A 20,137-nucleotide genomic window follows, 5' to 3' on the forward strand; every position below is an offset into this window, starting at 1 on the left:
TTCAAATATTAAAAGATTTATCCTTCTTTCTTCCCCATCAGTTCTTTCTTTTCCATGCTATACATTTTCACTTCCTTCATTTCCTTCACAGACCTCATTTGAATGCACTCAATGTCCTTCACTTTCCAAGTTGCCCTTCTCTAGACACTCTCCTGAATGTCAATATGCTGTTTTTTCTTTTCCATTTTTGTAAAACAAAATTGACATTTGGGAAATTCAAGAAGTCATTTTTATCTCTTCTGACTTTGACACAAAGCAATCCTGCAAATGGTTGAAGTTCCTCCATCACTACTATAGCAAACCTTCAAGTTAGACAAGTGCTCTCTTTCCCATACTCTTCATCACTTCATCTATTTTCTCTTTCTCACATGTGATTTATAGAAGTTTCTAAGTTAAAAAAAATTATTTATAGTCCTCACTCTTTGACTTTAATTCAAGTGCTCTCCATCATGCTTTTCTTATTTGACTCCTGCCATTTACCACAAGTACATCTTATTAATATGTTATCCTCTTTGTAACCTCTATTTTTTGCGCAAAAATATCCTATCCAATCTTAGTGACACCTACTTGGTTAAAAAATGCTTCTTGGGGGCAGAGCCAAAATGGCACCATGAAGGCAGGAATTCCTGGAAACTTGTTCCCCCCAAAACTCCAAAATACATTAAATTATGACTCTAGCCAAAATTTAGATGGGCAGAACCCACAGAAAGATTGAGTAATGCAATTTCTCAGGCCAAGACAACTTAGAAGTTCTGAGGGAGAGGTCTGTTATACCAGAGCAGGGGTTGGAAAAAGCAACTGCCAGTGCAGTGGCTGGCTGAAGCCACAACCGCAGCACAGCCAGGCCAGGTGCCTAGATAACTGGGGGTACCTGGGTTGGTGGCAGAGGGGGCAGTTTCTAGGCCTCCTGACCCAGAAGGGGTGGTGAGAGAACTCTGCCTCACCACAGTGAGTGCTAAGTGAGTACTGGCCTCAGAGTACCCTAGCTGAGAATCTGTGGCAAGAATCAGGGAAGTTAGCTGCTTCTCCAGAGTGCAGTCCACAGAAGGGAAGTGGGTTGAGGGAGACAGCAGAAGACTCTCTGCTCTCTCTGGGGCAGGACTCAAATGTTTGCCCCCACTCAGATGCAGGTAACAGTCTGGGATCCCATACTATAGCTGAGCTGGGAGTCTCCTCACAGCTCCAGGGCAGAGGGGATCACCTAGAGTGATTCATATACCAAAACACAGGCAAGAGAGCAGTTAAAGCCTCTCATAAGACCTTGAAGGAAGTAAGGTCCCTGTGGATTGTCACCAAAACTCCTCAAAATGTTGAAAGTGTGGTAAATCAGTCATAGGCTGAAGAAATAAACGAACAACAGAAAAAGAAGAATCTGACTGAAGAAAATTACTTTTGTCCCATGGAAGATTCAGAAGATGACACAATCAAAGTTTCTGTACTGAAAACCTACAAGTGAAAAAGAAAATGGGCTCAGGCTATGGATAAGATCAAAAAAGACTTTGAAAAACAATTAAAGGAGGTAGAGGAAAAATTGGGAGGAGAAATGAGAGTGATGCAGAAAAATCATGAAAACCGAACCACCAGCTTGGTGAAAGAAATACAAAAAATAATGAAGAAAATAATATGTTAAAAACCAGTTTAGGCCAAATGGAAAAAACAACACAAAAGGCAAATGAGGAAAAGAATGTCTTAAATAAGCAGAACTGGCCAGCTGGAAAAGGAGATAAAAAAGCTCTCTGAAGGAAATAACTTCTTCAAATTCAGAGTGGAACTAAAGAAAGTTGATGACTTTGTGACAAATCAAGGAGAAATAAAATTATATCAACCCCCCCAAAAAAAATTAGAAGAAAATGTGAAATATCTCATTGGAAACCACAACTGACCTTGAAAACAGCTCCAGAAGAGATGATTTAAAAATTATTGGTTTACCTGAAAGTCATGACCAGGAAAAAAGTCTACACTTCATTTTTCAAGAAATAATATAGCAAAATTGCCCTGAGATCCTAAAAAACAAAGGTAAAACAGAAATTAAGGGAATTTACCAATCACCTCCTGAAAGAGATCCCAATAGAAAAATTTTCAAGAATATTATAGCCAAATATAAGATTCCCAAGTCAAAGAGAAAATACTAAAATCTTCCAGAAACAAACAATTCAACTACCATGCCTCCATAATCTGGATTACATAGGATCTGGCAGCATCAACATTGAGGGCTCATAGGGCTTGGAATATGATATTCCAGAAGGCAAAAGATCTTGTTTTACAACTGACAATCAACTACCCAGAAAAACTATACCTTCTCTTCTAGGGGAAAAGATGGACTTTCAGTGAAACAAGAGACTTTCAGACTTTTCTATTGAAACAACCAGAGCTGAACAGAAAGTCTGATCTCCAAGTACAGGACTCAGGTGAACCATAGAGAGGGTGAACAAGAAGAACCATGAGGAACTTAATGATACTGAACTGTTTGTATTCCTGCATGGGAAGAAGATACTGATAACTCATATGAACTTTCTCATTTATAAGAGCAGTTAGAAGGAACATATATAGACAAGACACAGGAAGAAGCTGAATATATTGTTATAATAAAGTAATAAAATGAAGTCGATGGGTGCTAAAGGAAAGTACTTGGAGGAAAAGAAAGGAGAGGAGGAAGGGGCTAAGATATTTCACATAAGATTCAAGAAAAAGTTTTTTCAATGGAGTGGAAGTGAGGGAAGGTGAGGGGGAATGATTGAGCCTTCATTCTCAGCAGAAATGGCTCAGAGATGAAATAACATACACACTTAATAGTGTATAGAAATCTATCTTACCCTTGAGAAAAATGAGAGGAAAGGATAAGGGGGAATCTGAGGTGAGAAGGGGTAATAAATGATGGAAGAGAGGGAAGGTCATGGGAGAGGGTACTCAGACACACTTTTGAACAGGGACAGGTTGAAAGGAGAGAGAAAATAGAATAAATGAGAGTGGGAAGGAATAGAGTGGAGGGAAATACAGCTAGTAATAACAACTGTGGGAAAAATATTGAAGCAACTTCCTTGGTAGACTCATGATAAAGAAAGCAATTCATCCCAGAGACAGAGCCTTTGGAATCTGAGCACATCCTTAAGTACATTTTTTTTCCTTTCTCATTATTCTTGAGGTTTCTTATCTTTTTGTGGGGTGGAAGGGATTTATGATTACTTTCACAACAAAATTATTTTAATAATGTAAAATAAACAAATCAAAAATCTTCAAAAATACTTCTCTATTAAGACTATTAAATATGCATTTTTGATAACTAAATTTTGTATATTTGTATAAAGACATTTGAAGCAATGAATTTTATGATATATTCTTTGCTTGGATTTTTTTCTGCTATAAATTTCTGACTTTCTCAACTATTTTTTTCCTCTGTGTGGCTACTTTCAATAGTATATATTTTCAAGTATCTACATACGCAGTCTTTAATCCATTCTCATTCTTTATAACTTATCTATCAATTAATTCACATTTATTAAGTGCTTCTTATATGCCAAACACTGTACAAAGTACTAGATATATAAGGAAGAATAGATAGTCCCTGTCCTTAAAGATATTATACTCTAAATACTGTAATTTAATAATTTAAAATGCTTTTACTTGAGACGTGTAAGGTACTTTGAAAATATGATCTTATTAGCCTCATTTTAGGTGGACTCTATGTCTGGCCAAGAATCTGTCATCCTATTTTGTAAACTAGGGTCCAGAAATTCAAATTCCTTTCTTAGACACTAACTGTTCACTTCCTAAATTAATATTTCTCTTTGGCATTCCTTTCTTCCAGTGGTCAACATGAAGAAAATACAACTTGTTCCCCTTTGGTCTTCATTTCTTACTGAAGACTTCACAATTGTTGGCAAGACTTTTTACATTCCTTCTGGAAAAGTCATGTGCTCCCATGTGAATCACCAGAAAGAGGTAGTTTTCATCCATTGTGATGAATCTTGGGAGATTCTCTATTATGACATGAATATTTTCCCCAAGAACAATGGTTTCTGTGGCTTAAGTATATAAATATTTAAAAAACACAGCTTCCCCTTCCTTGGAGTATTTGCTCTCTTCTGGAAGAGACTCAATTCTATTTTAAATTCTAATCATACAGTTGTATTTTTTAATTTCCCTTTATCCTTTTTTATAGTCTTACACTCTCCATTTTCCAGTCAGGAGTGAAGAATTTTCTCCTTCATATATGAATCTTTTATCTCTTTTTCTCTCATTTCTATTTCATTTAGGAACACTTGATTCTCTCTTACAACCAGGAGAGTGGAAAGGTATTTTTCCAGTTCCTTTACCTTTGCTTCTAGGAGAGATCATAGCATTTACTTGAAACACAGATAAAAGTCATTTGTATGTGGTGGAAAATATAAACATGGCATATTTTATGTAAATCACTACACAATTGAAATTTAGAACTTTTAAAAAATTTAACTACTTTGGATGCTTATACCTCACCCCAAAAGCATTAAAGTTTAACTGCCAATTATCACTTTTTGGCAACCTGAAAACTCTCCATGTGGTCCTTCCTTTGTCTAGAAAACTCCACAGCAATAGCCATTACCATGTTTTCATCATCATCATTTAGTCACCCCCCCCATCCAACTAACTGATTCTTCCCAGTCCATTCTGTCATTAGCTTTAAACCCTAATTGTTTCACTTTCTTTTTCTTATTCTTCAGTATATTTTTTGGAGTTTTGTTTCCTAATCTTCCATGATCTTTTTTTACTCTATCTTAATCCTTTTAGGTTGTTGTTTAGTAATTTTTAGTCATGACCAATTCTTTGTGATTCTTTTTGGGGATTTACTTTGCAAAGTAGTGGTTTAATATTTCTTTCTCCAGATAACTTTCCAGATGAGGAAGTTGAGGCAAATGGGATAAAGTGATTTGCTTGGAGTCATATAACTAGTAAGTCTTTGAGGTCAGAATTGATCTCAGATCTTTCTGATTCCAGTTCTGGCTCTTTATTCACTGCCCCACTTTACCTTCCTAAATTTTCCTTGAGTCTATTTCTATTTCAAACCAGAAGTCAAATTAGAACTAGTATCTGAAACTAGAGAATGTTCTCCTTAAATTTTTCCTTGATTTTTTTTCCAATTTTACAATATGTCTCCTCCTAATATTTAATCTCTGACATATTTTACTTCTTCAAACCCTTGTAAATCACCTACAAGTTTTCCACCTTCTCAGCTCAGGTCTTTTTCTCGACCCTTCTCACACCATTTCATCCCAAATAAGTTTGATGTAGAACCAGGTTCTCTGGGTATTCTGAGTAGTTATAGGTCAATGATTACCAAAATTTATCATACAATGTTTTTGGCAAAAAATTTTTTTCTACTTATAGCTTAACCGTTAAGTATATACAATGTATGGTATGCTACTGCACTCTTTTAAAGAGTTTCACTGTGAGTAGGTATTTATGACTCCAGACCTAAATGGGGAAACAAGTTGGCCAGTATATGGTAGTGAACACTTATAATAGCCAGGCATCTGGCCATAAGATGGACATGGCCAGAACAAGCAACAAAAAGATGTTACTTCCAAAGTTTTCCTGCAAAAATCATTAATTTATTTTTGATTGACTATGGCATTGGGTTCTAGAAATGTTCATTTGCTTGGCAGTGCTCAAGTTATATTTTCTTACCTGTCTAGAAGGAACCACAAAAATCTTTGAGTATATTTCCTGCTAAGATCCTATTGAAGAGGATTTTTTTTTCCCCTTAGAATGTTGGTCCGTGAACTTGTCTCCAGTTAAGTGATCATGTATTTTTGGAGGTAGAATTGTTTTGAAATCTTAATAGAATGAAGTTCTTATATGACCTTAGAATATTTCTTGAGCTCTCAATAATAATAATATCAAAGCAATATTTACAAATGTTGCTACAACCATTACCCTAACTATAACCATAAAAGATTTCTTGAAATAGAAAGAACCTTCATATGGCCCACTATCTCTTCAGCTGGTTAAGATTGGTTAATAATCACAATTTCAGTTACTTTTTCTTTCTTTGCATTATTAGATTCCATATTTCTTGCCCAGTTACTATCCTGAATTGTACCTGAATCTTTAGTTGTTTTTTTCTTTTGTCATTTGATTTGCACATTCCTCAATGCCTATTGAGTTTTGGAAGACTATCGGTCTAGCATAGAGTAGATAAAAAGCTCATCCATTCCCATTCTTTCATTATTTTCCCTTTGCCTTCAAGTATCCATTCTGGAATTCTTCTTCTTTTTTTTTTTGGATTTTTTTGCAAGGAAAATGAGGTTAAGTGGCTTGCCCAAGGCCACACAGCTAAGTAATTATTAAGTGTCTGAGACTGGATTTGAACCCAGGTACTCCTGACTCCAGGGCCAGTGCTTTATCCACTATGCCACCTAGCTGCCCCCATTATGGAATTCTTAACACTTTCATAATTTTATAAAAAAGCTTGCAGCTTTCATATTTAATTAAGTTAATTCATGTAGGTTCAGGTTGCACTTATCCAATTAAACTATTTCTGCATAAAAGACAGTCCATGCTATGTCCTAGAATGGGATAGGTGTTTGCAATATAAAAAATAATATGAATTATGAATAGATTTTAATAGTTTCTAAAGAAATGATTTAATATTTTTAATATTAAAGTTCTAATTACTTGACAATATGTTACCTGCCATGTGATTTTGTAATTTTGAGAGCAAAGAAAAAAATGAAAGCCACCTTTGTGACCATTGAAACTGGTTGTTCATATCTGCCCATTCTTCTGGGGAAAGTCTTCAGATGCTTAACAGAGACATTCCTCTAATTCACCAACAAATTTGAAACCTGTTCAATATTCAAACTACAGAAAATAAAATCATTTTGAAAGTTTTTCTTTTAATTTTTAAATTTAAGCTAGCCATCTCCCTACAAACTCCAAAATTAAAAAATGTTTCACATGTGTGAAGCCATCTGATTTATATCTCTCAAAGATTTCTTAACTTGGGCCCAAGAAAAGTATCCACTCATTCCTCTAATACTTTTCCAGGATTTGTATACAAAAATCAAGTCTTTGATTTATGACTGAAAATTGAAGAAATAATTTTCTTGCAAAGTATATGACATTTTCATTCACAAGCCTAAAGCCCAGAAGTCAAAGGAAGTTAAAAAGGAGGTCAAATATCTGAAACAACCAACATTCCTTGACCCTGGAGCTCAAAAGTACTCAATCCAAATGGCCTTTATTATTCATAAATCAATATTCATATTCCTAATATTAGGACTTCACTATTAAGTCTTTATAATAAATAGAAAGATCTAGAATTAGGTAGAGAGACATTGTCCACAGCTTTATTGTAAATTCTCAGATGGCAGCAAAACCAAGACAAGCCTTTATCCAAGTTCATTTTCGGTTTTTTTTTTTTTGGTTTTGTAAGCAATCTTTTTTTTCCCAAAAGTTAATCTATTTTTAACATTCAACCACATACATATGTATATTTTTAAGTTACAAAATTTCCTTCCATCCTCCTTTCCCACCCTAACCCCTCCCCTTCAGCTGTGAAGAGTCACATTCCAAGGGCATTTTCAAGGGAAAATATAAACTATTTGTTCCTGACTCAATTACAATTAACTCAACAAAATATTGACTCTTTAGAAAAAGTTATTCAACTATGAGTCTTTCAAGATTCTCTTTACTGAAATAAAAAGAGCAATATCCAACCATTTCTTCAGGGAACTGAATACAAGGAACACATAAATTTGTTCATATGCACAATCAATCATACCAGTCCTCTAATGTCACAACTGTGTCCTAAAAAGTAGATATGTATCTAAGAACATGCATATATTCTAAGGATTTATGTTTGTCCACTCATTATTTATGGAGTATTTTCTCCATGACATCCATCTGATCTACATTTTGTTTAATAGTGGCAGTTTATTTTTTAAAATCATATTTCCATTTCTTCTCAAATTGCTTCCTCTGAGAGTTTCAGACTTTATGTTTCCAAAAAAGAGATGAAATGCAACTAGCCTTGAATAATTTCTCTAAATAAGTTTATTTGTAGCTTATTTAACATATGAATTGCCCCCCATCACTACCACTAATACCAAAAAAAAAAAGGAAAAAGAAAAGAAATATAAAACACAGTTGCAAAACAAGGTTTAGAGAATCAGAAATAATGGTAGCCTCACAATAACCCTGAGCATTCCTTAGACATTACACTACCAAGTACAGTTTTTAAAAATACATATGTGTATTTGATCACTCCAGATCCTGATTGTCTTTTCAGACACCCTTCTTGATGTGGTCAGAGATTGGAACCCTTTTACAAATTAGGTTGATATTTCATAGCTTAGATATTTCCTCCATTTCTTTCTGCTTTCAGGAAGTACTTCAGCTTAGAGGGAATTGCCAAGGCCATGAAAGTCAACCTGGAGTGGATGTTATAAAATGCAGGTAGCCAGGACCATTCTGCTTGATGTCTTCTAATGTGTTTTGCTAATTTCCACCCCCCCACTACTGAATTTACTTCTCTTTGAAATTCAGAGTGTGGAACAACCAAAACATTTCATTAATATTTCCAAATGTACAAAAGGAGTACAGCATATTTTATATATTTACTACTATACTTTAGTTTTGATTAGACCTGGAAAACGTAAGATTTAACTGTTGGGGTTTAGAGTGTGTGTGTGTGTGTGTGTGTGTGTGTGTGTGTGGTATGTAATTGATCCAATATAACTCTTTCCTAAGGGTATCAAGAGAGAGGAAAGAAAAAAAAAATTTCAATTAAAAAAATACTGTACTACCAAATAAGAATTGTAAGAAATTGTTTAAGTGTTCATGGAGAAACATTTTAATTTGGTTACTTCTGCCTAGCCATATAAGTGTCTTCTATGATCAGGAACTAACTTGACTGCCTATTCAGAAAACAAGCAAGAACAGAAGGAAAGAGTACAATGCTCAGAAGACGAAGGTAAACCCTTCAGTAATTTGATAGGCAAAGAGTCTGTCCAGTCTTAGCTCCATAACCAAAATGTGCTCAACTGCCTTTTTTCATATGAACAGTATCTTTCTCATATATGTGAACAGACATTTACTGAATTAGGAAACTTTTTCAAGGCCTTCTCTTTTGTCTCATTTTCAGTCAGATCGTTAAGGAAAATGTGAAGTTAAAATAGGATTTGTCTGACTGTAATATTTTCTTTAATTTTGGCAGGATTCTTTTGCTTTAGAAGCAGGTATATTTCATTGTGTACATTTGTGTGATTTCATTCATATGTAGGGAACCTCCAGTATAGAAATAATCTCCACTAATGTAAATTAGGTATCCACCTAGCAATAATATCTCTTGTGGGGTGGCTAGGTGGCGCAGTGGATAAAGGACCGGCCCTGGAGTCAGGAGTACCCGGGTTCAAATCCGGTCGCAGACACTTAATAATTACCTAGCTGTGTGGCCTTGGGTAAGCTACTTAGCCCCATTTGCCTTGAAAAAAACTAAAAATAAAAATAATAATATCTCTTGTGAGTTACTTGCCTGCCTGTTATCTTGACACATAAAACCATAGTATCTGAAATAAAATCTGAACCTGCATCTTGCTAGCTTCAATATTGACCTTTTAGTCATAATACTCTACTACCTATCAAGGAGGTAATTGAACTTCAGAGATTAGAGATGTCAATCTGAACTTGAAGGATCAGGAAATATCAGAAATCATTATAGATCTTTTTTTTTCCATAGTGCACTTTAGCAGAAACCTAGTCATTGATTATCACAGTAATTCTAAATTGATCTCCCCACCTCCACTCTTTCCCACTCCATTACGTCCTTTAAACACTTCCTAGGATTATCTCCTTTATGGTTATATCTAGAAATGCCATTTTTCTGTTCAAAATTCTTCAGCTGTCCACTTCTACTTAATAGAAAAATCATGTGTTTGCTTTACCTTTCAAGGTCTTTTGCAATCTCATACCACTCAGTCTTTCCAATCTCATCTTATATTAATTTCCTCCATAGATGCTATCCTTCAGCCAAAGTGGAGCACTTGCTATATCTCTAGCATATTTCCTGTTTTCAATTTTTTGGCCAAACTGTTCTCTATGTCTGTAATCACTTCTATTTACTTCACCATCCAAAGTTAGAATCTCATCTATTCTTTGAAGTCAGCTCAAACCTTCCTCCTTCATGAAGCCTTTCTTGAACCCTCAAATTATAAATCATGTCCTTCTCTCAGACTTTATGCATTCATTTGATTTCCCTTTTGAAATTGCAACCTTGGAAAGAATTTGGAGTCAAAATACCTGACTCCACTTTTTACCACTCAAATGACATTATTCTATGCTTGACTGTACTGTTTGATTGGAGAAGTAAAAAGGATCAAAGTGATAAATATAAAGAAATATAAATCATGAAGAAAGAGATTTAGTTTGCACAGTTTTCTGAAGTCCAATGATTGAATTGGGGAAGGGAAATTTGGGAGAAATCAAAGGAAAAGAATGTGACAAGTAAAATGTTTTCTAGAGTTCTGTTACAAAGCCAAATAAGCTCTTTTCTAAGACTGCTCCATAAATATTAGGCTAATTCTATTCCATAGGGGTGTTGTAATTCTCCTTGATACTTGATCAGTTAAAGGAACTAGTTACTGACATGGCTTCCTGGTTAAGTACAAAAGGTCACAGGAACTCTGAGCTTTTGACCAAGGACAAACAATATGCTCAAAGTGAAGAAACTTCTCAATCAACATAGTGTCCTCACTAAGTGCTTTTCAATCTCTTTTTAAGCTATTGGATGAACTATTAATATCTAATTTCAGCCTAATATAGAACCTAAACTATCAGGAAATTGGACTGTATCCACACTTTCCTGAAAGAGAGAATATAGGCAACAATTTGAAGTCACAGAAAAGTCTTAAGATAGAGGGAGGTCTTGATCCAAAAGGAAAAAAAAATCAAGGATTCAAGATGAAGGAAAAAGATACAACAAAAAATAAAGAACTGAATATAACATGGGAAAGGAAGTTGAGTGTGGTTTTTAAGAAAGTTAACCTGCTAAGAATCCACTAAGAAGGGGAAGAGAATTATCAGGGAGAGAGGAGCAAAAGTTGTTATCAAGAACTAAAGACTAAGTATTTTATTCCCAAAAGGTTAGTGGACAGTGAAAATTTTGAAGCCTCTTGTATAAAGTATTCAATGTTCATATTTCTGTTATGGAAAATTAATTGTTAACTATTTTCAAAGTATATATTGCTCCTCTCTGGGTTATTAGACAAATGAAAATGTTCTCCTTGACACCTCAGCATGCTCATGGAAGTTATTAAATTTCCAATGAGCTCCCAAGAGCCTAACAGCAAAAGGAGGCCATGAAAAGTTTTTTCCCTTCTACCTCCTCTGCCCACCTTTCTTACTTCTCAACAATAGGCATTGGCTGTCCTCTTTCAACTAAGATGTTGACTGCTTTCCTCCAACCATCCTCCTCCCATTCTACTAGAGATAACACAGAAGACTGATCTATTCTCTCTACTTTTCCCAACAGTTATTGTTTCAGAATAAGAAAGTTCATATTTTTTATAAGACAATGTCCAACTATATTAATTCTTCTTCTGATGAAGATGTTTGTCCTCCATTTTTGAATAAGATCATGACAACAAGGAAGTGATATCATGACATGCACGTGAATTGGATTTGAGTGAGGGGAGTGCTAGCTTAAGCTAAGTCATGAGCCACACTTTCTCCTCCAGAGTCATATTGTCATCTTGATCCAGTGGTCATATATGAATTAGGATGACTAAAGATGGTGCTGGATGTGAGGCAAGCAAGGTAAAGTGACTTACCCAAGTGAGTACTCAAGACCTCCTGAAATTAGGGTCAGCACTTTACCAACTGCTTCATATAGTTGCCCCATAAATAATTTTTCTAGCAAAATGATAGACCACCATCTCTATTATTTAAAGTTAATTAGGTCTTACCATGTCTCTCTCTTCGTTATCTCCTATTATTCAAGTGCCTTCTACCACATTCTTTTTCTTTAGCTCTACCTCACTAATGAAATAGCCTTCTTTTGAGCATTCTAACCTAATATTCTTGTTCAACTGATCCTATTCCATTCCATCTCTGCCAACAGATTACTCTCTGTTCATACATATTTTCAGCTATTTCCAGTCTCTGTTTCTACTGTGCCCAAACATGTCCATGACTTGGCTAAGCTTAATTTATTTTTTTTTTAGTTTTTTGCAAGGCAAATGAGGTTAAGTGGCTTGCCTAAGGCCACACAGCTAGGCAATCATTAAGTGTCTGAGACCAGATTTGAACCCAGGTACTCCTGACTCCAGGGCTGGTGCTTTATCCACTGCGCCACCTAGCTGACCCTGGCTAAGCTTAATTTAAAAAAAAAAAACTTCACTACTTGATTCTTCTATTGATTCTAATTATTATCCTATTTTTCTTTTACCTTTTGTAGACAGATTCTAAAATGCCATCCATAATAAGTACCTCCACTTTCTCTCCTCTCATTTTCTTAATTTCCCACAATCTAGCTACTGGTATAATCATCACATGAAAGTTGCTCTACTAAAAATTATTCATGAACTCTTAGTTGACAAAGCCAATTAACTTTTCAGTCCTCATTATCCTTGACTTTTCTGTAGTCTTTGACATTATTAATCACCTTTTCTTCCTTGATACTCTTTTTTTTCCTCTGGATTTTCAGGATACTAATTTCTCTTACCTATGTGATTGCTGTTTTTTCCATCCATTTTGCTTAGTTCTCCTTATTATGAACTCTTACCATAGGTATGCTTCAGGATTTTGTCCTGCATCATTTTCTCTTCTCCCTCTATACTACTTCACTTGTTAATCTAATCAGCTCTCATAAATTTAATTACTTATAATGAGCATTTTTTTAGGAGACCAATGACTATTAACAGCAATAGAGTGTGACTAGTGCTCTATCCACTGCACCACCTAGCTGCACCTCTTTCTGCTTCTTAAGAGTCAATTTCCTCTCCCATTCTGTGTCTTTTTTCTTTCCATCCTTCCTTTTCAATTAGGCATAGTGCTTAAATATAGAAGTAGTTTTTTTAATTTACTTTTTAAAATAGTATTAGTTTTTTCCAATTACATGTAAAGATAGATTTCAACATATTTTTAAAATTTATTTATTTATTCTTATTTTTGTACAAATAATGTTTTTTTCTACATTACTAAAATATTCTTGTTTCAGAGTAAACATAATACTCCCCCCCTAAAAAAAATAGGCCTGGATGAACAATAAAGTAAAGGAAAGAGAAAAAAATTAAAATTAAAATTAATATTATTAATAATAATAGGTACAGCCAGGTGGCACAGTGGACACAGCACCAGCCCTGGAACAAGGAGCACCTGAGCCCAAAACCAGCCCCAGACACCCAACAATCACCCAGCTGTGTGACCGTGGGCAAAACACCCCAACTCCATTGTCCTGCAAAAACCAAAAAAAAAAGACCCAAAATAAAATAATAATAATAATAATAATAATAATAATAATAATAATAATAGTAGTAGTAATAGTAGTAGTAGTAGTAGTAGTAGTAGTAGTAGGGGTGGCCAGGTGGCACAGCAGACAAAGCACCGGCCCAGAGTTAGGAGCACCCGGGTCCAAATCCAGCCTCAGACATCCAACAATCACCCAGCTGTGCCACCCCAGGTAAGCCACCCAGCCCCATTTGCCCTGCAAACCACCCCCAAAATAAATTAAAAATAATAATAATAATAATAATAATAATAATAATAATAATAATAATAATAATGTGCTTCAGTCTGTGTTCCAACACCTCCAGCTCTGTTGCAGGTGAATCACATTCTTTATGATAAATCCATCACAAAAGCTACTTCCATATTTTTCCATAATTGCCATTGTTGATCTCTACTCCCTCCATTTGTACTTTCCCACTACCATATACTAAATTTTCTCTCTCCTTTCACTCTGTCCCTCTTCTTAAATGTTCTGTAGGATGACTGAGTAGTGCAACAGACAGATCCCCGGACCTAAGGCCAAGAGGCCTGAGTCCACATACCACCCCTTAGGCCCAGCATATGATGAGTATTTTTAAATTTAAGTCTCCCAATATAAAGTCTTATATTCACCATCCTAAATCCTATTTTTGAAAAACTTCTATCCAATTTCACTTTATAATTTTGTTTCTAATTTATAAGGTTCCAATATATATGCATATACATACATATATGGTTATAGATATATAGATATGGATATGGATATATAGATATACATAGATATATAGATAATTTCTAAAATGATTTTCCTAATACCCAGCACTGAATATGTCAGTCCCTGATCTTCTCTCTGTCTCTCTGTCTCTGTCTCTGTCTCTGTCTCTGTCTCTGTCTCTGTCTCTCTTCAAGATGATTTATGCTAATATATATATATATGAATATATAGTAACATAATTTATCCAATGAAAACAATATCAATTCATCTCTACTCTCTGTTGATCTCCAGTCTTTCATCTCCAACTGCCTTTCAAACATCTTGAATTGGATGTCCAATAGATATCTTAATATATCCAGAACAAAACATCCTTCCTTCAGATCCTTCCAATTTCCCACTTTCCCTATTTCTGTATGTCATTATCCTCCTAGTCCCTCAGACTCTCAATATAGGAGTCATCCTAGGTTTCTCTGTATCAATAAATATACCTCTATATTTCTCAGTATTTATTATTGTTGCTGTTCAATCAATTTTCAGTTACATCCAACTCTACATGACTCAAATCCAAGCTACTACCAATTTCACCTTTGCAATATCTCTTAAATATAACCCCTTCTTTCTCTTGACACTGCCAAAATTCTAGTGCCACTTCATTTCTTGAGTATTTGAATATCCTACTTGTGGAACTGCTCTTCTCAAGTCTGTTTTCATTCCAATCCATTCTCCATTCAGCCACAAAAGTGATTTTCCTAAAACACAGTTCTAAACATGTCAATCCCTGCCCTTTTCAATTAACTCCAGTAGTTTTCTGTTGCTCCAGAATGAAATATCAAATACTATGATATTCAAAACTCTTCATGCCATAACCTCCTCATACCTCTCCAGCTTTCTAAAATTCACAAAAAAAAATAAGAGTGGGCTCACAATATGGCCCTGGGCTTAAGGAAAAGTGTTTGCTGCTCAGTAAATTGCAATCTAATACACATGATTTTAGGTACCTAAATTAGCCACCTGGCTGTACTTATTATTATTATTATTAATAATAATAATCATATTTATTTTATCTTTCCCTGGATGAATTATTGAATTCTGTTCAGAATATGGTTGGACACACACACATACATATAAAATGTGCATATATACCACATATATGAAAAAACTCATCATTGAGAATATGTGCTGTTTTCAACAAATAAATATTCAATTCAAAATCTTATAGATTAGGAACAAAATAATAAAATGGAATTGACAAGTGACTTTTTTGGAAACAGGAGTTAGTTATGTGAATATCAGGCTTTACTTATTGAGAGTCTTTGGCCAATAGGATTAAGGCAATATCAGCAATGTGAACTCTGCGAAGTTCTGTCTTTTCTCTTCTAAGAGACAAGACAGAGGATCAAGGAAATAAATATTGACAGCTTCCAACATTCTTGTTGCCAATTCTAGAAGCTTGAAGGAACTTTTTTTTAGGAAATGACCCAGGGTGTAAACCTTCTTCCCTTTTGAAACAGTCAAGGGAAGAAGCAAAGAATGTCTGTGTAAGCAGCTCAGATTTACTCCTCTTGTCCTTCACTCTTGAACCACACATGTCTAAAATTCAATCTTTGAGCCAGTCCAGATGATAACTTCCTTCTGATCTGGGTTCCAATACAAACACAGGGAAAAAAGTATATTTTAAGCTAATCAATTCAAGTTCTCAAAAAAGAAAAAAGTCTTAGATTAGACTAGATGTAGTGTTCTAAAAAATTCACATATTGATGAGGAAAGAACATAAATTCCCACCCTACAAAAGCCTCCCATGGTGTTTTCAGGCACAATGGAAATATCATATTGATTTTTTTTAAATATTAGCAAATTGAAGTTATTTTTCACATATAACTGAATAATACAACTATCTATAAATAGAAACCTAATGATCCCAAGGAACATAATTTAGTATATTCATTTTTTACCTATAAAAGGAAATTTGTGAATGTCATAAAATCAATATGTTCAAGTAACTTGTCAAAATTTTGGTTATTTGTGGGTAACAAATATTAAATTCTTTGGAAAAAATTTTATTATCTCCAAACTAACATTGGATCTCTAGTAAATCTATGTAAGCACCCATCTCTGCCATTTACAGCATTGTTGCCCTGATTTTCATTGTCCTACTTGCCTGGTCACTCAAAGAAGAACTGGAAGACAGTTAAAGAAAAATGATGCTAATGGTCAAATGATATGAACATAGAGAAATTAAAGTTGTATATAATCATATGAAAAAATTCTCCAAATCATTATTGATTAGAGAAATACAACTTAAAACAAGAATGAAGTATCACATCGCACCTAACAAATTGGCCAAGATGAGACAAAGGGAAAATGATAAATGTTGGAGAGGTTGTAAGAATATTGGGACACTGATGCATTGATGGTGGAGTTGAGAATGAATACAATTTTTCTAGAGAAATATGAAATTATGCCCAAAGAGTAAACCCTCAGAATCTGATGACCACTTTTAATATTATCTCCTATGTATCTCCTTCCCTCAATCCTAATTCTTCTTGTGGAAAATAACTAATCAAAATATGTATGTACAATGCTAACATCACTATTTGCTACTGAAGGTGGGGGAAGGTAGGGTGGAAGGAAATTTTGTAACTTAAAAATATACATGTGCATATAGATGAAAATAAATAAATAATTTATTTTAAAAATTATGTTGAGTTCATTTAGGCTATCTCCCCATGAGTACATCTGACTAAAACTGAAACATATTAGTAAAATGATGCTGTTTCTGGAATAATTTCTAAGGGAATGATTACTTGATTTTACTAGACAATAATTAGTTAAACAATATTGTAATAACCATGTGCTGAATATTGAGGTGTACCAATTTGTTCTAAGTTCTTTTATAGAATTCCTCATTTTATACAATCTAAATTTCTCAAATTCAATTTAATGTCTCTCTCACCCCCAGCATAATGGAAGAGGCTTGACAGCAATGTCTATTTAATTTTTGCCATTTATTTCAATAGCACATATCACACTAAAGATGCAACTATGCTAGTTCTTAAAACATTGCCTTTCTTGGTTTCATGTTTGTGATAAATACAAGCAAAACAAGAGAAGTAGAATTTTTAGAGTATGACAGAAATGCAGTTTGATATTACTGAATTTAAGACTAGTGAAATGCTTGGGACATAGCATGCATTTCATAAATTCTTGTTGATTTTATGGTCAATTCAATTCAATAAACATTTGAGAGTCATCAGTATTCATAAAACACTGTATAAGATGTAATGATATTTTCATAGGTGACTATGACAAAGTTATTGCTTTCAATTAGACATATATATTATATATTACATATATAATAGAAGAGGTTGTATTTTTATGCTACTTCTTTTAGGGTTTTTTTTTTTTTTTTGCAAGGCAATGGGGTTAAGTGGCTTGTCCAAGGCCACACAGCTAGGTAATTTTTAAGTGTCTGAGGCTGGATTTGAACTCAGGTACTCCTGACTCCAGAACCAGAGCTCTATTCACTGCACCAACTAGCCACTCCCAACATTTTTATATTACGTTAACAATACATTGGTGACATTAGATAAATCAATCTTCCTTGAATTTAGTATATTTATATATATATATATATATATATATGTATGTATAAAATGAATGAGATAAGCTTTTAAAATCCCTTTCAGCTTGAAAACTATGATCATCTGATTATTTCCTCTATCAAGACTGTTAACTGCTCAGATTTGTCATGATTTGCAGGAACTGGAAAACTGACATTAAGCAGAAAAATGACTAAATAAAAGTAGGTTGTACAACAGCTAAGAGTGAAATATGATGGAGTTGTGAAGGTATGTGGTGAGGAACAGATTTAAATATTTTTTTTGGAAATGTGCATAGTTTTATTGCCAGAAGCACCACTTTTCATGTAGCTTTAATGCCAGAAGATGCCATTTTTCATGGCATGTTTCTTTTGTGAATCTCATGTGTTCCAGAAAGAAGATGAAAGTAGAAGGAAGAAAAAAGAAGAGGAGGAGGAGGAGGAAGAAGAAGAAGAAGAAGAAGAAGAAGAAGAAGAGGAGGAGGAGGAGGAGGACAAGAAGGAGAAGGAAGAGGAAGAAGAGGAGGAGGAGAAGGAGGAGGAGGAAGAAGAAGAAAAAGAAGGAAGAAGAAAAAGAAAAAGAAGGAATAAATAGAAGAAAAAAGAAGCAAAGGAAGAAGAAGAAGAAGAAGAAGAAGAAAATCAACACTTATGGAGGAGAAAGGGGAAAGAGGAGGAGGAGGAGGATGAGGAGGAGGAGGAGGAGGAGGTTATCCCTGATATTTCAATAGTGTTCTAGGGTTCTGAAAGCATTTTGCTAATATTATCTCATTTTGTCCTAAATAGTAACCCTTCAAGATTGATGATATTAATATTCTTATTTTACAGATGAGAAAATTGAGAAAGATGGTTAAGTGACTTGTATAGATTTATACAATAAATGTATAAGATCAGATTTGAACTTGGTTCTTCCAGATTCCTCATCCAGTACTTTATCCATTGGTCACTTAGCTGCAAAGATTTGAAGTCTCCAGTGAAGAATAACCAAACAGGCCCATAATTCTCAGACTTTATCTAGAATACAGGTGTTTTGTCCTAAGTCTGATAGTTAATAATCTCTTATGCATGCAACTGCAATTTCATTTTCAGTCTTGATGATTTCCTTATCTTGAAGTTGAAAGCAAAATAGAAATATATGATGCCTTGCTACTAAATATGTATTTTTATCAATCTTGGTTTAATGCTCCATTTTCAAAATAGAGGGAAAAAAATAGCAGAAGTGGAATATCCAGAAGTGGAATATTCAGAAGTGAAATATCCTGGTAAATTTCTTAATGTATCAAAAACAGTATAAGATTAGATTACTAATAAAATGTGTTAAGCTTAAAGTCTAGGCTTCTAAAATCCTAAAAATAAAAATATATATAAAGACATTCTTTGAATAAATATGAGAAAAATAGTAAAAGAATTATTGTTTCATTCCTTCAAGTACAATGCTATTTCCTTGATGCCAGGGACCATTTAGAGTTTTATTATTGTTGTTTATATCCTAATCACAAAGTACAGTGCCTGGCAGAGACATACACATACATATAAATATGTGCTTTTTCAATGAATGAAAGAATGAATTTTTTTCTTGACCATATGAACTCTATGACTAGTCATTGATACATTAAATATAGATTAAGGTCAATTTTTTTTCCAAATAGTTTTTAGTTTATTTTTTCCCAGGTCCTTTATTACACAATTCCTTTTTTTGCTTTTTGAGCTGAAAAAAAGATGCACTTAATATTTCTCCTTTTCTGCATTTACTTATGAGATTTTTATACCCTAATTCAAGATCAATTTTCATGTATGTGACAGGTACCATTGAGATATCTCCATTCACTTTTCTTTAGAGGTTTATCATAGCTAACTTTTCTAAAATTTTATTCACCTCCTTAATTCTTTTTCTTTTTTTGTGGTTAGACACCTAGTTCTGAAAGGGAGAAGTTGAAGTCCCCCACTAGTATACTCTTAGTGTTGATTTCTTCCTAGAGTATATTTAATTTCTCTAAATATTTGGAAGCTATATCACTTGGCTCATATATGTTTAATATTGATATTACTTCAGTATCTATGGTATCTTTTAGCAAGATGTAATTTTCTTCCTTTTCTCTTTTAGATAAATCTATTTTTTTTTTGCTTTTGCTTTCTCTGAGATTGAGATTGCTAGTCCTTTTTTTGTTTCTGAGGTTTTTTTATTTGATATTTTTTTTAACTTCAGCTGTAGCAATATATAGTCTGCTCCAGGCTTTTAACTGTTTTCTGATTGCATCTCTGTTTAAAATGTATTTCTTTTAAATAAAATATTGTAGGATTCTGGTTTTCAATCCACTCTACTTTCTACTTCCATTTTATGGGAGTATTTATAAATTCAAATT

This window comes from Macrotis lagotis, chromosome 2 (genome assembly GCF_037893015.1).
Source record: "Macrotis lagotis isolate mMagLag1 chromosome 2, bilby.v1.9.chrom.fasta, whole genome shotgun sequence".
Taxonomy (NCBI): domain Eukaryota; kingdom Metazoa; phylum Chordata; class Mammalia; order Peramelemorphia; family Peramelidae; genus Macrotis; species Macrotis lagotis.